This window comes from Epinephelus moara, chromosome 12 (genome assembly GCF_006386435.1).
Source record: "Epinephelus moara isolate mb chromosome 12, YSFRI_EMoa_1.0, whole genome shotgun sequence".
NCBI classification, from domain to species: domain Eukaryota; kingdom Metazoa; phylum Chordata; class Actinopteri; order Perciformes; family Serranidae; genus Epinephelus; species Epinephelus moara.
The window spans coordinates 11,107,819-11,129,025 of NC_065517.1; the positions used below are offsets into that span (position 1 = coordinate 11,107,819).

The 21,207-nt window shown below is 41.8% G+C and overlaps 1 protein-coding gene across 2 annotated transcripts in view; it reads right to left on the reverse strand.

Moving 5' to 3' along the window:
* Positions 1-21,207, reverse strand: part of LOC126398409 (heparan sulfate glucosamine 3-O-sulfotransferase 5) — a 139,692-nt gene that overhangs the window by 11,991 nt on the left and 106,494 nt on the right. The window contains exons 1-2 of one of the 2 annotated variants that reach the window (XM_050057726.1): positions 19,018-19,137; positions 18,775-18,877 (exon numbers count right to left, since the gene is read on the reverse strand). The exons of the other annotated variant lie outside the window; for it this stretch is intronic. The gene's annotated coding sequence lies outside the window, so the exon portion shown is untranslated. Of the gene's footprint in view, positions 1-18,774; positions 18,878-19,017; positions 19,138-21,207 lie in introns of those variants that run through there. 2 annotated transcript variants of the gene reach the window in all.

Consider the following 21,207-nt stretch of genomic DNA (forward strand, 5'->3'; position numbering starts at 1 on the left):
AGCTAACCCTCGTCTGCTGAGTTTTAAAAATGCCGGCTATTTTGTTGCTTTCTGTTGACGTCACATTCCGCCTTGAGTATATCCAATCAGCACCAAGTAACCCCCAAGCCCCAGCCAGGAGTTTTTCGGGGCCGTTCTGAGTACCTACTCCGAGGCAGGGACTTGTTTAGCCCCTGTAAAAGTTCCAGAACTCTGACCTTCGGGGGTGGTTCCTGCGGTGGAGACACGCACCAACGGCCCTGGCCCTCTAAATTTACCCCGAAGTTCCTGCGGTGGAAACGGGCCTAATTAAGTGAGAGTTCTTTGAACACGGGCATATTCTAAGGTGGTAATCATTCACAAGGGCCCATTCTGTGCCCAACACAATGTTGTCTCTATGGGTCCCCCCCCACTGTCTGCACTGTCTATATTTACGCCTCTGGTCACAGTGAAGTTGTCCATTGACCTTTTAGATCTAAAATGTCATAATTAATGTATAAATTCTTGAGTTACGGCCAAAAACATTTTTGTAAGTGCAAAGTGACCTTTGACCTTTCGTCATTGTGTGATCTTGTGGATGTTTGTGCCAAATTTACGTAGAGTCCCCCAAGGGGTTTCTGAGATATTGTGTTCACAAGAATGAGACACACAAAAGGTCATAGTAACCTTTACCTTTGACCACCAAATTTTAATCAGGTCATCCTTGTGTCTCAGTGGACGTTTGTGCCAAATTTGAGGAAATTCCCTCTATGTGTTCTTGAGATATTGCGTTCACAAGAATGTGATGGACGGATGGAGGAACAAGCCAGGCCACTGCTGTTGCCTGCGCAGAGGCATAAAAATGTACCCAATACATCACTGCTAGGGCCTTCTTTGCTCTGGTATGACCCGTTGCTTCAGGTGGCTTATGTAAGCTTAATGCTATGTATAGTGAGTATTGTCGTACTATTACACATCAAGTTGGATACATCCAAGCATTCATTAAAAAAACGTGGATGTTGGTGAACACTTTTTACAAGTTAGAAACATGTTACAACAACTCCAGTATTACATGTCACTGTCCTGCCGCCCACAGTTACTGATGCTACTCCTGTCAAGTTTTTAAATCTAGCACTGTACATATGCAATTTACAGTGAAAACAGTGGTGGATTTACCACTGGAAAATTGTAATTATATTTGAAAGAGTGGTTTCTTGATTTTATCAGTTGTTGCCAAGTCACTGACTGACATTAGCTTTAGGAGTTGGCTAGAAAATCAACATTTTAAACATCTTGTATGAAAACCAGAACAATGGATCACTCAGTGCTGTGTAATTATGCAATACACACCATATATAACCCCCAAAATAGTGTCGTTAGCTCAAATATAGTCTGAAGGTAATAATTAGCCCGGTCTGCTTATGTTAGTGGATGACATCAGAGCAGACAAGACATCAGACATCATGATCACCGCTCATATAGTTTTGGTTTTAGAAAGGCATTTAAAAGGCACAATTGCCAAAACTTTCAGATTCTTGTGTTTTGGGTTTATATGAGAACATGTTTACATGTTTTAATGTTCAAAAAACATTTTATTATTCTCATACTTTCTGTGCTGGATCAACTGTGTTCACCCTGTGTTTGAAACGCTCCATTTTAGTGCCTATTGTTAAGCCCCTCCTCCCAAAAAGGCCTGGTCTGCTCTGATGGTTAGCATTTCCAGTCGTCTGCATCAGTGCTCTCGATGTCTCTGCAGCCATCATTGCAGCTGTGTGAATGACTACAACAGAATAAAGCAGTACTTTCTCTCCTGAGAGACCAGCATAAAACCAAAACCAAAATCTTTACAATGGGACATGTTCCAGCAAGAATATGATCCTAATCTGGGGAGAAGGTAACAACATCACCAATCCAGACTACAGGTTTCCCTGATGTTAGCATGTAGCTACATGTAGCAGTGTACTTGTAGCCACGGAATAACAATCAAAGTATAGCTCTTTACAACCAAACATGTTCCAGCAGGAATCTGATCCAAATCGGGGATAGATCAACAACACTGGCAACCCAAGATTTAATCTAATTTCCCTGACATTAGCATGTAGCTACATGTAGCGGTGTAGGCGATGTAATTTTAACACTTGCAGTAGCATGCCTGGACCAGATGACCATATAAAGAATGGTCTGAAGCCAGAGGTTTTTACTCACAAGGATTACTTTTACATATGTTTATCTATTTTATTTTATTTTGTTAAACTTTGGCCGTGTTTTATTACATCCAACACTGTAGCACTATTCATATAACAGGAAGTAAGTACAATTATTATGGGTCCCCTTTAATAAGGCCTCATGCAGACTGTTTCAGCATGTGGTGAAACCAAAAGCTCGTCAGACCTGCCATGCATCAATATGATTGCTCCACTACAGCTGTACAATGGCTGTTTGATGGAGGGATTTAACAAAAGACATTGTCACTTAAAGCCACAGTGGCCACTGTTGAGGAAGAGGAAGAGTATTTGGTCATGTTTTGAAGACTAAACAGCCAAACTCTTCTGAAAAACGGCGACTCCGTCCGATACAATCCACAACACTTCCATTTTTCATAGGAGTCTTTGACCTACAGAGATTCATAGCAGCTCTCAGCAGACACTACTCTGTTGTGCTAATGAATAGAGAGTAGCACTAGCTGCACATTCTTTGACTTATTTATAAGCAAACAGAGAAATTAATTGTTTGCCCTGTCAAGGAGCTGTGCCAGGCCGTGAGCAAAAGAGGGGGCCACACAGAATAATCAATTATGAAGCAGTTATTTTCATAACCTATGCACTGGGCCAAAGCCTTTTGTTTGAGGTGCTAAGAGAAATAACAGCGGCTCTGGCTGTGCATATTTAACTGCACTATACAGTCTGAATCATCTACTTTAGAGAAAATAAAAACCCACTTTCCCTCGTGAATGTAAATTCTAAAATGACAGTATCATTGTAATCTACTGTGCTGCTAAAATGCCACTCACTTCTGAAACGACACCTCTGCCACTACCAGGTAAGATCACTCCTGAAAGGAACGTGTGGAAGTTATTTATGTTGTCTATAAAGCAGAGTCTGACCTAAAAAACTCTGCTGTTCTCTCCTTGTAGGGCGTCAAGACAGAGGGATGTTTTGATCGAATAACCAGAGGGTAGCAGCATCGCTGGGAGAAAGAAGACAAAATGGTGACAATATTTTTCAGAAATGCTTGGTGTGATGCAGCGAGCACAGATATCCTCAGCGAGGGAAACAACATTTGTCTGGAGATGCTTTAGATTGAAGTGCGCTGTCAGTAACAATCTTGGGAGAAATTTTCCATGCAGCACTTGGGCACAGGATGTCTGATCATAAAAAATAAAATAAAAAATCAAATAGCACTTGAAAAATTCCTAACTGTGCAGAGAAAATTTGTCTGGTAAAAATACAGTTTTAAAGATTGCAGAGGGAGCTGCCATGAGTGCGGAGGGATTTGCAAGAGAGCAAGAGAAGCCTAGTTTACAGTTTCACAGGTGCAATAAGCTGCGTTCAGCTGTACAGTTTTTGTGCCAAGAAGAAACTGACTAGCAAGTAAATTCTAAAGCAAAGAAAGTCTGCAATGTTTACCACACACATCAAAACAGAGCTCACCCTCCTCTGTCATTTTCTTTTTTTTTCAATTTCTCCAGAGACGATTCTAGACTCTGGGGGGCCCAAGGGCTAAGAAGCCTATCGAGCCCCCTCGCCCCCCTTTCAGTCAAAAAGTACATTTTGTCAATTTTGCTTTACCAAATGTCATACTCAATTTTTAAATAATAAATAAAACCATGTACACTAGTGTTGTCAAAAATATCAATTAATCGATACATTATGATTCTAAATATGTAAAACGGCTTAAATACTGATTTTCTGTAGTGTTGATACACTAGAGTTACCACAGTGAAAGTTTACTACAGCCATTCTGTTGTTCTCTGCTACTAACCAAGACAAAAAAAGCCCATGTCATGGTATAGTCTTGATATTATTATCTCCTAATACAATTTTAAATTGTACGCCCTTAATGTTGATTTTCCCCCGTGGTATTGAAAATAGTACTTATTGATTTTTTTTAAAGGTATTGCATCGAAGTTGGAAATTGTAGTATAACGACAACACTAATGCAGTCGCACAAGTCTCTGTATTTTAAACATCCAGCTGTCATACAGAAGCTAGAAGGGGCCCTGCTTATGTTTTTTCTGGGGCAGCGACAACAGCTGCATAGTGCCTTAGGCAAGGGCATTGTAGTGGGGGTAAAAGTGGGATTGATTACCCAAGGTCCCACACGAAGGAGGCCCCGCAAAATGCCTACAATGAAAAGTTTGGTTTTGTTTGATTTTTTAAAAAATGTTTTAGGTAACTAATGCCATAACTAAAACTGGCTGAATAAATTGGAATGGCTAGCATTGTCGCCTCACAACAAGAGGGTTCCTAGTTTGGACCCAGGATGAGGGACTCGAACCCCAGGGTGGAGAAGCCCCTCTGTGTGGAGTTTGCATGTTCTCCTTGTGTCAGCGTGGGTTTTCTCCGGGTACTCCAGCTTCCTCCCACAGTCCAAAGACATGCAGGTTAATTGGTGACTCTAAATTGTCCGTAGGTGTGAATGTGAGCGTGAATGGTTGTCTGTCTCTATGTGTCAGCCCTGTGATAGTTTGGCGACCTGTCCAGGGTGTATCCTGTCTCTCGCCCATTGTCAGCTGGGATAGGCTCACACAAAATGAATGAATGAATGATTAAGTTGGTTGAAAGACTTCACTTTTATGAAAAATTTAGCGGAAGCTCTCTGAGGCCCCTTTCACCCCTTAAAGGTGCAAAAACGGTTTCGTCCACTCCAGCACTGGGATTTGTTTGGCTGAAGCCAAGTGAATGACCGCTTATGCTGCTGGAGCACCATCATGTCTGTCCCCAAGAAGGTGAAATCATAGTTCCAAAAAAGAGAGAGAGAAAGAAAGCAAACTGACTTTGTAAAATGAAAAAAATTGCAAAAGGTGTATGAGAGGGCATGGATCAAAAGAGGAGGGGGAAGGGGCCCACTGAGACTACTTATGCATAGGGCCCAGAATTTGGTGTTACGCCCCTGGTCTTATGGGAGTTTTGGAGGATGGGGTCATAGCTGTAACTGCAAAATGTGCTGATATCAGTGGTCATCGGGGGCCCTTTTTCCCAAGCTTGCCAGGTTTGCCTCTCCTGACAATATCTCAACAATCTCAGCTCCTGACCTCTAAACGTCTCAGATAACCCATCCACCATCCTCAACCTTTACTACAAGCAAAACTAGAAAGAAATGGGAAGCAGGTAAGTGCCCCCCCCTCAACACACACACACACACACACACACACACATTTTTGACCGAAATGTGTCACGAGCGTTAAATCGAACGTGAGCTCACGGCCCTCTCAGCTAATGGGCTGAGAACGGGCGCAGCAGAAACACTTAGGAAAAAAACCACTGAGCGATTAGAGAAATGCTGACTGGCCTTTTTGCGTGTAATTAAAACACTGAAAAGCGTTGCTGTTTACAGGCCCGATAACAACTATAATTAGTTTCCAAATACTGGAACGTGGAATATATGAGCTTGATAAAAAAAAGTGGCTATTTGCGGTGACACTGCACAAAAACCTGTTTCGTTATTAAGACACTTACTGTGCTGTGCCAATAATCTGCACTGCTCAGTTCTCAGTTTTTAGAGGAATACATGAGGGCGCTGGTAAAAATAGACAACATGAGATTCCCTCCGTTTCTGTAAATTTAGTGTGTTACTAAAAACACTGCTGTCGGAATAGCAAAGAGGACCAGCAGTCCCTTCAGAATACCAGTCTCCAGTATCACATATACTGTATACGTAAACTTTAAACTGCGGGGCCTGGGGACTGAGTCATGATGACAGCAGCAGTAATGGCAGCAGCTATGTGGTGTGACAGGAAAACCTTTGGGGGGGACTTGTGTCATATTGCACCCAGATCCATCACGTCAGATCAATCCTATCAGAGGGCTATTGTTTTTTAGTAGGAGTGTGAAATGTCCAGACAGGAACATTAGAGAACTGAGGAACAGTTTCTGTGTGAAATATTTTCATGTACAAGGCATGAAAGCATTCCTAATATTGACTAATTTTATTCCTGTATTCATCTTTTCCACTATTAAAGCAAAAATCCAGTAACTAATTACTCTTTTCTTATTGAAAACATCATTACAATACTTTCAACAAAGGTAAAGTAGGTACTTTCTTGACATTTCGAAGGGAAATATTGTACTTATCACCTTATTTAGTTTACAAATTACGACTTTTCACACAAAATATACGACCAGCTTATCTAAATAGATGCATTAGACTAGTTAAAGTAGTAAGGTCCACATCAGCCAGCTACAACAGCAAAATGCTGCTTATACAATGCGTGAGAAAAAATATTCTTACATAATAAATAATAGTATAACACTAATGGGGAGAGGGTAAAGGAGAAATCAAAGAATGACAAATGACCCACAATTTGCTTGGATTTTCATAAAACACACAAGCTGCAGCAAAATGCAGCAAAAGAAAAACAGACTTGTGTGCGTGACCAGTTGATTAGTAAATTTACTAGCTTTCATTTTACTGGTCAATCTATGTCCCAACCCTCACCTCTGGTCATGAGCTCTGGGTATTGACCGAAAGAATGAGATTGCTGATACAAGCGGCCGAAATGAGTTTCCTCCAAGGGGTGGGTGGACTCTGCCTTAGAGATAGGGTGAGAAGCACAGACATCCGGAGGGATCTCGGAGTAGAGCTGCTGCTTCTTGGCGTCAAAAGGGGTCAGTTGAGGTGGTTCGGGCATCTGATTAGGATCTTCCTGGGGGCCTCCCATTAGAGGTGTTCCAGGTACGTCCTACTCGTAGGAGGTCCTGGGGCAGATGCTGGAGGGATTACATCTCATCTGGCCTGGGAACACCTTGGGGTCCCCCAGGAGGAGCTGGAAAGCGTTGCTGGGGAGAGAGATGTCTGGGGTGCTTTGCTTGCCCTGCTGCCCCCGCAACCCAGCCCAGGATAAGCAGCTGAAAATGGACGGATGGATGGACAAATGGATGGATGCGTGCATGAATACAGCAGGTCGTAAGGTCATCCAGGTAGCTACAGTGAGCTACAGTCATGGATGTATTAAGTGAACTGGATATAACGTTGGAGGCGGGGCCCTGCTCATTCATATGAAAGTTGCTCAGTAGAGTATGAAGCCAAAAACATTTGACTCCCCGGGTATAAAATTACCCGGATCTACCCCCTTGTTTGGCTCATAAAGCAAGGGCACTAGAGACTTCCGCTGGCTGAGGGGCTAACTTCTGGTTTAGCCCTCTACTAACTTGCATGGGGATAAAATAATTAAACTATGTAGTCTTTCTAGACTGCTGAAATGTTATCAGATTGAATGGATCAAATCCCAATAGTGAAACCATTCTGTGGGGGTTGTGACACTCAAAAAAACATGTACCCACTGATTTACAGGCATCTCTTAGACAATGTTAGGCTGATAGGGGATAAAAAGTCTTTTGGGTCCCATGGCATCACATAATGGACCTGCAAGTTGTGGTTTGGCCATTATGTCAAATTGGCTTCAGAGCCTGGCACTACTCCTGGGGGCTTGGCTACAGTAGCTAATTAAATTTGTAGACAATGTGACCACTGTGGGTCCAATAGTAATGACTAAGTAGCCTATAGAAAGAGAGTCCAGACACTGCCTTCATGGTGCAGGGAAAACAACCTGAATCTAAACACACACACTAAAGAAATCATCCATGACTTCAGGACAAACAAAAAAACAAACCACATTGGACTGTGAATCGCCCAGCAGCACTTGTTTTCTCTGACGACCCTGAGTAGCAACAGACCTCCTCCAAAACGGCTGATCAACTTCTGCTGCTTATCCATCGAGAGTATCCTGACGCACTGCTGTACAGTCTGGTACTCTTGTTGCACTGCTGCAGACAGGACGGACCTGCAACGAATAGTTCTAACTGTTCAGTGGATCATCAGCTCCTCACTCTCAAACCTGAGAGACATCCATTCGGGCCGTCTCCACAGACAGGCCTCTGACATCATGAGAGACCCCTTAAACCCCTCCCCTCAGGCAGCAAGCATCATACACACACATTTTGCTTTTCCCAAATCGCTACAACAGACATGGTGTCTGCTATGTTGTCATGACCAACAGAAATAATGGCTTAAATGATGAATTAGAAGCACAATAAGTTTCCTTTAACTATAAATTTCCCAGTATTTTGGGGGCAGTGCATTCAGCTGACTGATCAACTATAAATGGCAGTCACCACAGTGTACTTCACACAGCCTTTACAAATGTTATCCTCTGACAGAACTGGTGCACACTCCAAAGACTGTCTGCGATCAAAGATGAAGCTATCCGCTCATCACAGGCATTTACATGTAAGAAAAAAACTAAGTTAATAATGTGCTTTTGGCTCTTTGTTAGTGAAAATAAATTCTCCAAAGTTTGATGGAGACAGAAGAGAGTCAGCCGGGGACACTGTGGAGGGAGAAGAGAGAAGGGAAGACAGGGAGAAGGGGAGAGCGTTGATGAATAATTCACCACTATGTGCTTTATTATTGTTATTGATCTTTGCTTATGCACAAGGGAACGATTCTGCTGTTCAGCTTCGAGCTCCGCCCTCCGCTGACCTCCACTCCACTCCTCTAAACCAGCCGTCCATTTTGTGATATTACGCCTACATTATTTATCAGCCGTCGCTGCAGATCCCTTTGTCTCCAACTCTACTCTGGCATCCTCTCATCCTCTGCCACTGTGCAGTTTACAGCATCGAGGTAAGAAATGCACACGGGCACGTGTATAAATAGATACATGTGTCTGTGGGCAATTTTTACCTATATGGCTGCCCATATACTTCAAAGGACATAATCTACCTGCACTGAACACCTTCATTAACTTTACTAGGGGAATTTCCATTTCCCGCTATTTTATACTTCTACTCCACAACATTTCAGAGGAATTTTTTTTTTTAACATTTTACTCCACTGCATTTATTTGATAACTTTATTAACTAATTATTTTTGCAGATTTAGGTTATTAAAGGTTCTGAATACAATATTCAGAGCATTAATATAACAGCAAACAAATATTTGTTATGTATAGATATAGTGTAGTAAAGGTGTCTGGACCAGAGAATTAATTTACGCTACCTCAGTCTGTGTCATAATCCAAGCTTACTGTTCTATGTTGTGCTAGCAAGCTGGCCACTCATCCCTTTTGTGTATCCCACTAGCTAACTAATTGCCACTGCTCTGCATTGTACTCATATAATGCTTACTGATGATATCAAGACACCGTCTGGTTCCCTCCAGGTTAACACCGTTAGCACCGTCAGTACTGTAGCTGTTGTTAGCACTATATGAGCTTTTATTATGGTTAGCTTCTAGCTGCTCGCACAGCCACTTCCATGTTGAAAGCCATGTGTAGACAACCTTTAAATCATAGATATGCTCTGAATATTGTATAGACCTCCTTTAGGCAACCCAGATGTAAAATTAGTTTAAAATTTACCAGCTTCAACATTAAGGTTGAACATGAACACATGTATCAGTAGTTATAATCCAGTAATATACATAACATATATTATCCTGAAATGAGCCAGAGTAGGGTTGTATAAGATGTAGATGTCAGTTGGCACGCCTCCAGTTTGGAGAAGCAGACAAGAGTACTGCCATGAAAGCTAAGCAATTTACTGCTGTGGGCAGGGGCAGCAGCAAAACGTATTTTAGCCACCGTAAGAAGTCCCACCTTAAAAAAAAAAAAAATCACTATCAGTATAAGTGTATGCTATATTTAGAATATTTTTCATTGCTTTACCTTACCGTCAGACAGCAATTTCCAGCGGGGAACTGAAGTCATTATATTGCTCTTTTCAAAGCAAACTTCATTAAGAAAAACAGTCACTGGACTGTTAGTCTACCGCTGCCTTGGTCAGTTAGTTTGTTTGTGTTACTGTGAGACTTCAGTTTTAAAAATGTTAGTTCTAGTTCACCAATGTCACACAATAACTTCAAGTATCTAACTGATCGTGGCAGCTGTACACCAGCAGCTCCTGTCTTCTGCAAGCTAAAATTACTGTTTTTGTCAAAGGAGTCTTGTGGCTTTTACAAGAGCATAGATGGGAATTGGAACAGGCTGTCTGCCTCAAGGTAAAGCAATGAAAATATTCTCAATATACCGACACTTTAACTGTTATACTTTTTTTAGGTGGGACTTTTTTAGGTGGCTAAAATGATTTTTGCTGCGGCTCCCCTCCACAGCAGTGCATTGCTTAACTTCTGTGCTGACACTCTTTTCTGCTTCTCCAAACTGGGAGGGTTGCCAACTGCCATCGACTGTATGTAATACACTGACTTTGGGTAATTACCTCATACAACCCTACTTCAAAAAATCTGAACTATCCCTTAAAGTGTATTTAGATGCTCAAACTGTACTGTACTTTTACTTGAATTAAGTTTTGAATTCAGGACTTTTACACTACACTGTGGTGTTGCTACTTTTATTAAAGTAAAAGATCTAAGTACTTCTGCCACCACTGGCAATCAAACAAGTTGGACAACTCCTCTTCAAAGTACTATGCTGCACTTTTAAATGTATTAAACCGCGTCTCAATGTCCTTGGTGTAGATTCCAACTCTCAAGCATAATGAGCACCGTCACAACATTCGGAGCTGCAGCCTCTCAGTAAACAGACACTTATTAGAAATCCCAAACCTGATTAGCTCTCTGAGTTTGCAGGCTCTGTTACTTTGAAAGCAGTTGACCTCTCATGTAATCCCAGAGTGAACCCCGTTTTCATCCCCAAAGTGGTTAATTACTAAATCTAACAACGAGCCTGAGAATGTGTCCCACGGAGCTCTGACATGACAGCGGAGGAAGACAACATAAGGAGTGAATGCTAAGGACTCAGAAAGCAATATCTGGCTTTACTCAAAGACTGCCGTGTGACCTTCAAACAACAAATAAGACAACAATCATAAACTTTGAGCTGGGAGAAAAACCGGAGGAGATGCTCCCACAAGGTTTTAACTTTTTATCTCACAGCCCTGCGTGTAGTGTGAACCAACTCCCATTTTAACGCTCAACTCCTACACACAAACACACACACACACACACACACACACGCAGGCACCCTCCTCACAAAGACAAACACAAAGACGATCCTTTGAGAGGTTCAGATGAATGACAAGATATACCCTTTGAAGAGGAGTGAGAACATACAGCTGAGTACATATCACTTCAAACATTAAACCGTCACCATGATCTTCTCTCCTCTTTACTCTCTGCTTTTGAGGACAAGCCAAGAGGGAATAAAACATTCCCAAAATAGGCCAGGGTTGAGTAGTGAGCAAAAACACACTTGAAACAGCATCATCATGTGTTGTAATTACACTGAGAGGAATCTTTTGCAGATATGTCCAGACATCTAGCATTTGTTATGTCCAAGAGGGACAGTGAAACGCTACATTGTGCCATATACTTACAAAATGTCCCCTCTCCTCACCTGTCCAATGAAGTACTCATAGCAACCCTGTCTCCTAGAAATCATGTTTGTACTATGTCACTAAACTGTTTTCTTAAATATGTTCAAGTGGCAACCCTAATTGCTGCCTGGATTATGTTTGGACACTTTTTTCGTTGAGGTAATGAAACACTACATTAATGTAATGTGTCGGCACAAAGTGTAACATACAATGGTGCATGGTGCTGTAGTCACCATGGGTGGATACGGTATTGCAAGATTGTTTGTTTTTGAGAAATAGGCAAACAAAAAAACAAAAAAGCCTGGCCTGGTTGCCAAGCAGTTCATTTTCATAGAGGTTCTTTGGACGTATAAAACTTGATCGTTGACTACATACTGGAGCTAACATTAGTTAGCTGCTTAGATAGCATCACCATCGCCATCTTGGTTTTTTGGAAGCAGAGGTGACCATATTTAGAAGAGAGGCTGAAGCTGTGGAGGAGTGGGGTGGTGGATCTGGCTCACAGACTGTGGTGAGACCTCACAGACAGCCTGACCCCGCCCTTAAATATTATAACTTTTGGCCATAATAAAATTTAAACGGGTGACTGTATAGGGGGTTGTCATGAATGTTGAATTAGCTATAGAGACCAAAAACTATTTTTGTACCAGGCTGTTAACATGTTTATTTCTGCTGTAAAGTTGGGCATTTTAACAAGGGTCTATGGGGACTGTCCCTGTTTTGGAGCCAGCCTCAAGTGGCCATTCAAGGAACTGCAGTTTTTGGCACTTCTGCATTGGCTTCATTTTTCAGCCCCAGAAGTTGTTGCTTGGTCAAAACATAGAGATTTAGTGAAGGTAGAATTTGAGTTAGAGAGTTGTTTATGAATGTTGATAGATGTTGTCTCTGAACATATTTCGTGTCAAAGCAAAGAAAACTGATCCACAGTTTAGACTTCCGTCAACGTGACCTACACTAATTAGTATTTTTTACTAGTTAGCAGCTAACTGTGCTAACAGTGCGAACAGTGCTAACGACTACAACAGTGCTGACAGAGCTAAATATGTTAACATGGAAGGAACTGGACGCTGGGTGCTACGCCTCTGCAACAACACTGTCCTGATATCAGTGGTAAGCACCATAAAGGCCAAAACATATCTGGGCAGAACGTACGCGGAGCGGACTCCGTGGAGGTCCGCCCGGACTAAAAGCGGACGTCTGCAAGCCCTGTGCGCGCAAAGCTCCGATTTTACAACCGCGCAGACTCCGCGCCGCGCACCAGTGTCACACAAAAGACTGCTCGGCATGTATTTTTCACATCGCGGGGATTTTTCACGGACATTTTTACAGGAAACTACAACGCGGAAGTGTGCTCGACTATGGAAGCCCGAATGACTTCGGATCATTCCTCGCGGAGTCCGCTCCACTTATAGTATGCCCGAGTCTGTGAGCACCTTAATAGCTCAGTGCCAAGTGGTGGTGATTAGTTACACAGTTGGATCTGGCCCGGTGGGTGGCTTAGCCCCCTTAGTTGTATTTTTTGGCCCCCCCTTGTTTGAGCTTTATGTATCCACTGAAAAATAGCAAAAACAACAAAATTATAGGCCAAGATACAGACAGACAGATCGTGTCACTTACTTCGTTTCTTTGTCTGCTTGCTTTTCATGGCTGTAAATAGAACTTTTGTCCCTAATTCCATTTCCCCCCATTGTAGCAATCAACAGACAGAAAGGAAACAACAGGGAAGTGAAGGGACTGCAGGCGAGAGATAGGGAGAAAGCTGAAAGCTGCAGACAGCTGTTTCTACCTGCTTCCCCCTACTGATTTTGACAAAGAATTATTCAGTGATAAAAAAAAATATTCAGTGCTCTGCTCCAAGTTCTAATGTTACGTTCTGATCAATGAAAGTATTCTTTAAAAAAAAAAAAAAAGTAGCCCTGTGCTGTTGTTATTTAGCCTCTCTGAGACTATTGCATGTCAGAAATCAGTGAATTTTATTCTAAAATATATGTTTATATATATATATATATATATATATTCACCTCATCCTGGTGCCTGGCCTGAGTGGGATACACACAGAGGGACTCATGAACACTAACATCTCTTTTGATTTTTATATGATTATTTTGGAGCTTATTCCCAAACATTACCAAGAAAAGGCTTTCTGGCAGAAAGCCCTGAATGCAAATGTCTGCCAACAGTTAGTGTGTCTTCATTCTCGGCTCAGGACACCTTTACACCACTGCCTTTACATAGCAAATAGTTCATAAATCACACAACTGCTTTTCAGTTTTCACAGTTTTACTGGACAAACTCTTAACCCCAAATGGTGTACGCATCTGATTTTGGACTCAATATATTTCATATACATATACCACATCCAATCAGCCAATTTACAATGCACCAACTCTATCAAAGCATCACCTAATGGCTTCTGTTTAACACTGAATTGTAAAAGACTTAAATACATAAATGTGTCATTTTAAAATCATGCTGAAAAACAATAATTCTCATCAAAACTGAGGAGGGGAGAGTGGGACCCAACCGAACACATTTTAGTTTAGGCTAAATGTTATCAAATCTGTTTGAGATTTGATACAATTCCGTCTACATACTGTAGGTTGAAACTGTTCATGGATCTATCTATAATAGATATCCAAACATCTGTACATCTCTCATCTAACCTCCAATGCTTCATGAATGGAAAGATCAACACATAGACGGATACATCATATGTGTGGATATTATATAGACCTATTTTTCCCTTTTCAGCCGTGATAGATTGATGGATAGATGTATGGAGATATCTATCTCTCCATCTACATCAGGGGAAGGATAGGTATCTATCCATCCATCTGTTAGTCTATCATCCATATTCAATGGTTGGACCGACAGATGTCCATAGATTGGGTAAACTAGATGGCGAAAGGTAAGTATTGAATGGATTAATACTGACAAGAGTGTGAAATTATTTGTCAGTAACATACCTGAAAAATTAACACTTACTGGGAGTTGGTTACATAGTCCAAAACAGTGCTGTTTTAGGCAACAAGGCAGTTATTAAGATGATATATGATAGGATGTATTTGAAATAAGTCTTGTGGAAATTTTAATTTGTTTAAACATACCATATTACTGTATCTTGATAAAACAATGCAACCCTAGACAAGGCAAAATGATTGCTGTGATTCTAAATGATTTCATCTTTCTGTTCTGCATCTACCAAAAAGCGAGTGTTTTACAGTCAATACAGACAGGAATTCTACATTAATGAGAGCTGCAGCTCTTGAAAATGTCTGAACTTGGCTTTAAAAGTAAACTCTTAACCCCGCTCAAGCCTAACTAACAAGTGTCACATTTCATCATTTCCCAGCTATTTCCAGCAGGCTTGTGACCGTCTATTTTGAGGCTGTAATTGTGCGCTTCATGTCACATCTTTCCCTGTATCACTGTACATGGTGACAACTAACAGGATTAAGTAAGAAGGCCTGTTTTTAGCTTTAGAGTAAAGTGCACTAATGGGATTTGTTAGCGGAGGGCATGTGTTATGGAGGAAAAGGAGGTGCTGGAGAGGACGTGTGTGTGTACGTGTGTGTTTGTGTGTGTATTTTTAATGGGAGGGGCTCTCTCCTCTTTCCACCTCTGGGAGAATCCTGAATCACATCAGGTACAAACACCTGCCGGTGGAGAGGTCTCCGGAGCAGCTGTGTTCCTCCAACAGCTGCTGAGCCAACATCCCCCCACCCTCCAGAGGAGACACTGGTGTCCTCACAACCAACCAGCTCCATGTTCTCCTCCGTTTCCTGCAGCCCTGGGTGGAGCAGCGAGCTGTCGGTGCCTGGTTTTGGCCCTACAGGCAGACTGACAGACAGACCAGGCAGTGTTGCTGGGCCTCTGAGCGCTGCCTGTCGCGTCTGCGCTCAATTCCCAGCATTCCCTGCAGCAGCTTGGCTCTGTAGCTTCAGTTCATGTGATTTTCTTCTATTACCCTGACGTGCTGTTCCCTACTCTGTGCACAGCTGCCTCTCCTCACCATGTACAGGTAGAAGAAGCAGCAAGAATGGGCATCCCTCCAAATACTCGCTTGTCAGCTGAAAACATCTATATCCAGATATTCAGAGGAAGTCGGATTCACTCAGTTCAGGGGGAGTAAGCACACTTAAACTTCCACACTGTGGTCTAGACACTGTGTGCTGTTTTGATAGACCCTGTGAAGTACCGTAAGCACTCAAACTGGACATTTTACCACCCACGCAGATAACTGTCTCTTCTACTGACAGCAAAATGATCCAATGGATGCTTGACTTTTTTTTGCGGCTCTTTTTTTTTAAAGAGGCTCTTCAACAAAATCTCCTATTTGTGTCTCTGTAACATCTGAGTTGTGAAATAGAAAATATTACATTTTCAACAATGTATCTTTTTCCAAATTATTTATTGATGACCAACTCAAGTCAATGAAGCAGAACTGAACTTTTTCCCTCATTGACTGTCATCAATAACCACTGTCCAGTCGTGTTCCAATGTATCCTCATACAACAGTTCGTATGATATCTAATGAATTAGCAGCCAACGACCTAGTGCCCCTACCAGTTAGGTTTAGGAAAAGAATCATGGCTGGGCGTCATCATGTACTGTACTTAATGTCAAGCTGCGTTCTTAACGTGATGTTACGTAGGTTAAGTTTAGGAAAGTAAAGTTACATAGACTTGGTTTAGGAAAAGAATCATGGTTAAGCAATGTCACGTCGCATACCTAATGCAACGTATGTTATGTAGTTTAGGAAAGTGAAGTTACTCAGGCTAGGTTTAAAAATTAAAGTTACGTAGGTTAGTTTTAGAACAATAAAGTAACATTGGTTAGGTCTGGGGGAAAAAATTCATGTTTAGGCACTGTCACATCAACAACATACGTAATGCGAAGTTACATGTGTGATGCAAAGTTACGTATTTAGCATAATGTTATGCAGGTTAGGGTTAGATATGTAAAGTAACGTAGGTTAGGTTTAGCAAAGTAAAGTTAAGTAGGTTAGCTTTAAGAAAAGGATCATGGTTAGGCGTCGTCATGTAACATACTTAACATAGAGTTATGTACTTAAAGTAATGTTATGTAGGTCAGGTTAAGGAACATAAAGTTACATAATCATGTTTAGGTGTTGTCACGTAACATTCGTGATGTAAAGTTACATACGGAACGCAAAGTTACATACTTAGCATAATGTTATGTAGGTTAGGGTTAGGAAAGTAAAGTTACATTGGTTGGGTTTTGGAAGAGTCATGGTTAGGTGTCATCACATAACATATTTAACGTCAAGTTTCGTAGGTTAAATTTAGGAAAGTAAAATTATATAGATGTGACAACGTGCCTTAAAATAAATCAAAGTTCACTTGGCTTTACACAGGACACGAACACCAGTGTAGTGTGGGAAAGCCGTGTGTTTTTTTCACCCATCCACAAACCCAACCTGCCTCCTTACGCAGACTTTCAGTCTTTTTACTACTTCCATATTTACTCCCATCAGCCCTTTTGTATATGATTGCAGGCTTCATAATTATGTGGGTGGTATACAAATGCTGGTGCGATACTTTTCCTAGGTATACATGCAAACAGTGCATGAGAAAAGATCATGATTGTCACAACAGTCACACAGCCACAGACTTTAGAACGCCAGAACAGCATTAACGAAGGTTACTCACATAGTAATTATGTGACGACTACTACTACAACTACAAGCAAAAAATATTCCAGTTATTTTGCCAACATTGCAAAAAAGACTATTCCTACTAATCCGTTTACAGGGCTAATGGAAATGAGTATTCCACTAATAATTCCATTTACATGCAGCTATGCCAATTAACATAAAAGGGTGGCAACTTGTTTGACTGTTTGAACAAAGCCTACCTTTATTATTCCTTCAACCACCTTCTTGAAAAGGTTGATGTTGCAATATCTGCACATATCCAAGGCCTTGATAATGTTCTTTTTTTAGACTTTTTTTTAGAGTTTCACCTTTAATTGATTGAGTGGAAATGGGAGAAAAGAGAGGGGTATGTTATGCAAAAAAGGTACCAAGGATGGATCGAACCTAGGGCATTGTGGTAATGTGGCATGCGCTGTAACCACTCAGTTACCAAGGCACTCCCTTTCGCAATGTTCAAAAGTATGTGTGTCTCCTTCTGACCAGAAATGAATGTGGGCTTTTCTCTTTGGCATGCATCTCTACTCCAGCCTTGCAAGCTTTTGGCAAGTTGGTTTGTGTACAATGCACAGAGCTGAGGCTGTGTGCTGCAGGCTGCAGTAAAATCCAACTGAGATGAATGAAAGAAAGAATGCTCCTAAAACACAAGTAACACCGGTCTATCCCACGCCATAACTGGAAAATGCAACATTCGTAAAAAGGCCTAATTTGGAATATGCAAAGGGAATATGCCGTTCACATGCCCATATCAAATTTGGAATAATGTCATATTCTGAATAACAGTAAAACATTAGTATGCATGTAAAGGTGGTCAATTTTATGCCGAGGTTCATCTGCCATATACATCTACATCTACCACCTTTTCCCTCAACCATCAAAGGCCACTTTTTGGTCTACCTTGATTTCATACTGATTCACCAAACACTGGTGCCCCTGACCTGCCTCCCAGCAAAACTGCCTCATGGCTAGCTTGGGAAGCTGCCAGGCTAAGGGAGTGATCTCACAGGCCATAGAACAGACATGTCTTCTTCCAGCTGTCTTAGCATCCTGGCTCACCTCTACTTGACTCAACACTGTCCTGCCACTGGATTAAGGTGGATCACAATGGCAGCAGCATTACGCTACCAGAAACTAAAGTGTTGCAGATCAGATGGCTGGGACATGATTAACCTCTACGTCTCTTAATATCACTTAGAACCAGCTGAGGGAAAAGGATCAGACGACTCACAACGCTTTTGTGCGCTGTGAGTTGGTTGGTGGGTGAAGTTCGTTAAAAAGAAAATAGTTCTTGAAAGAAAGTGAATAAACTCATTTTCAAAAAGCTTAAACTATTCTTTTAAAATTGATCTGAGGACGGCTAGCTGCAGAAGTCAAGCCGATAAACCAAATCCTCTCTTATCTCTGAATATCTGTGTCTGTTTCAGTCAGCACAGTAACACCTGATCGTCCTGCAGAACAGCAACCGTCTCTTTTCCAAGATCCAACAGAAGATAGACAAACGTGCTGGGTGCTTTTCTTTTGTTCACGCAGATAAAAGAGTAATAAGAAGACCAGATTTGATCAGCAAATTATGCACACACATACACATACCGGGGTAAACAACACCATCGTCCCTTCCAGGCTGAAGCAGGGACAGCCCGTCCACACAGGAAAAACCATGTCATCTCATTTCATAGCTGGAGTAGCAGAGGCCCTGAGGGGGAGCAGAGGGAGGAAGGTGGCAGGCAGAGGTTAGAGCTGAGTAATGTGTAAGTGATGAGACTCTGAGTCATGAAAACACTGCAGGGATTGCTGAGATATCTCCCCACTGAACAACCAGCTCACGCCATTCACCTCCTCGTCCGTCAGCTCAGCCCCTCTGATCAGCTCCTCTTTGTTGACTTGAAATGCAGCAACCTTGGGCCATCCTTGCTGCGCGGCTTCAATCAAAGACTCAGGCATGGATATTTTATGTGTACGCCCTTCACAAACCATACCAAGAGCCGAGGCGCATCTCCTCCGCCGTGCTCGACTGTAAGTGACACTGACGCAGATAGGATGTTAGCGGGGGTTTGACAGCCTGTGTGAACGTCCTGGGGATTGGTGAAGAGGGGGGGGGGGAGGGAGGACCAGAGGTGGCTCTAGGTGTTCGGGCAGCCCCGCAGCGGGAGCCGACATATGCGTGGAGCTAATTAGCCACGCAGCGCTTATGCAAAAAACCTTTTAACTGTTTCCAGCCATCAAGCACCTTGTGATTCCCTTTGACAGGCCCTCAGCTCCACTTTGCATAAAGACGCCAGTGTGGGTGTTTAAAATTGCATCCGCCTCCCTCAGCAGAGGCCTATCACTGCCTGGGATCATTTCTCCATCAGACTGTTGGCAAGTAGCATAGCTCAGCAGGACAGACTTATCATGTGTTTCATTAACCCTTACTCTGGCTGTTCAGATGATCCGATACCTTCTCTTGGGAAAGGGTTCAAACCAATATCAAAATATGACAAAATAAGCATGTAAGAGTATGGATTCAATTTGACAAAAAAATTCAAATAAGTGTTGAACAGAGGGAGTGTGTTACTGTATGGTCTCCAGTTCCCCAACAGAACGCCCACATGGTCATGATGTTGTGATGAAATGTAGGGCTCAAACAAGTGTTGATTAATCAATAAGACAATCAACAGAGAACAGATTGCTAACTATTTTATGATAATTATTCATTTAAGGGATTTATTAAGTAGAGTTGGGTCAATTTCCGGCTTTGAGCTTACGCCTGTTGGATTTTTTGCAAACCAGCTGAACCGGCATTCGTCATTATGACATGTTCCGGCAAATTAAAAAGAAACCTAAATCAGCAACCTGTGCTGACGATGATGAATCCATCTTAAACTGCACTAGAAATAAGCCACATGATGACGTGATTAACATAATATTATGTTTGGTTATAAACAGACTAACGGAGCCACTAGTGTCTGAGGGGTCATAAGACTTTAGACTCACTTTAATTCTTCAATCAAACTAAAGACCGGCTGCCAGATTTTCTTAGAGTCCCTCTCTAGTTGACATTACCAAATGTTGGGAGCTTCTCAGATTTCTAAAATTGAAGCAGCAATTTTCTTACTAGCAGTGTGGACAGCGAGATGACCTAAGCTTCACAACTATCCTCAACCACCCAAAACAGTGTGGTGAAAGTGGCAGAAGGAGACTCCTTCGAAAAAGCTTTAGTAAACCAGCCAGATAAATGACCCCAAAAATGTTGAAACCTATTGCAGGAATAGGTGACAGAGTTCCTTGGTCTGATTCAGATGTTTCACACAGAGGGGTGAAGCAATCTATGAACTTTGAGTTGTATCAAGGCAGGCCCAGCATTTATTGAACTACTGTGAATATTTTCAAGACAGGTTTCCCACACTCCATCTGTAATCTTAGTACTCAATGCTTCCTGCCAGTTTTCATGAAATGGTTTTGATGATGGGCATTTTTACTTTTGTAGAATGTTGTAAAAAATAAGACACAGCACCCTCAATATATGGTTTAATAGCCAAGAGACTGTCTAAAGCAGCATGATGAGGGTACTGCACATGGAGTGGGACATGAGCCCTTATAAAGTGCCGCAATTGTAGAAAGTGGAGGAAATGTGGGGTAGAATGCTGAAATGTCTGCTGCTGGTGCTGGAGAGAGCAAGGTATCTGCAGGTTTCAGTAAGTTAAATTTAAGACTTTTTAAGACCTTTTTAATGCCACCTTGAATGGAATTTAAGACCGAAAAAGCTATAAATATAAGTGATGGTTGGGGGATCCCACTGTACTATAACCAGTGCTTAATTTGTAAAATTAGAAGTGGGGGAACACTTTTTTAAGCGGCACCAGAGCCGCTTCACTGCTCAACTCTGAATGGAATGGTTGTGACATCTAGTGTTGTCACGGTACCAAAATTGGGACCCACGGTACGATACCAGTGAAAGTATCACGGTTCTGAGTAGTATCATGATACCACAGCAAAAATGAGGCAGATGTGCCTTTTGTCATTTATAAAAAGATAAATCACTTT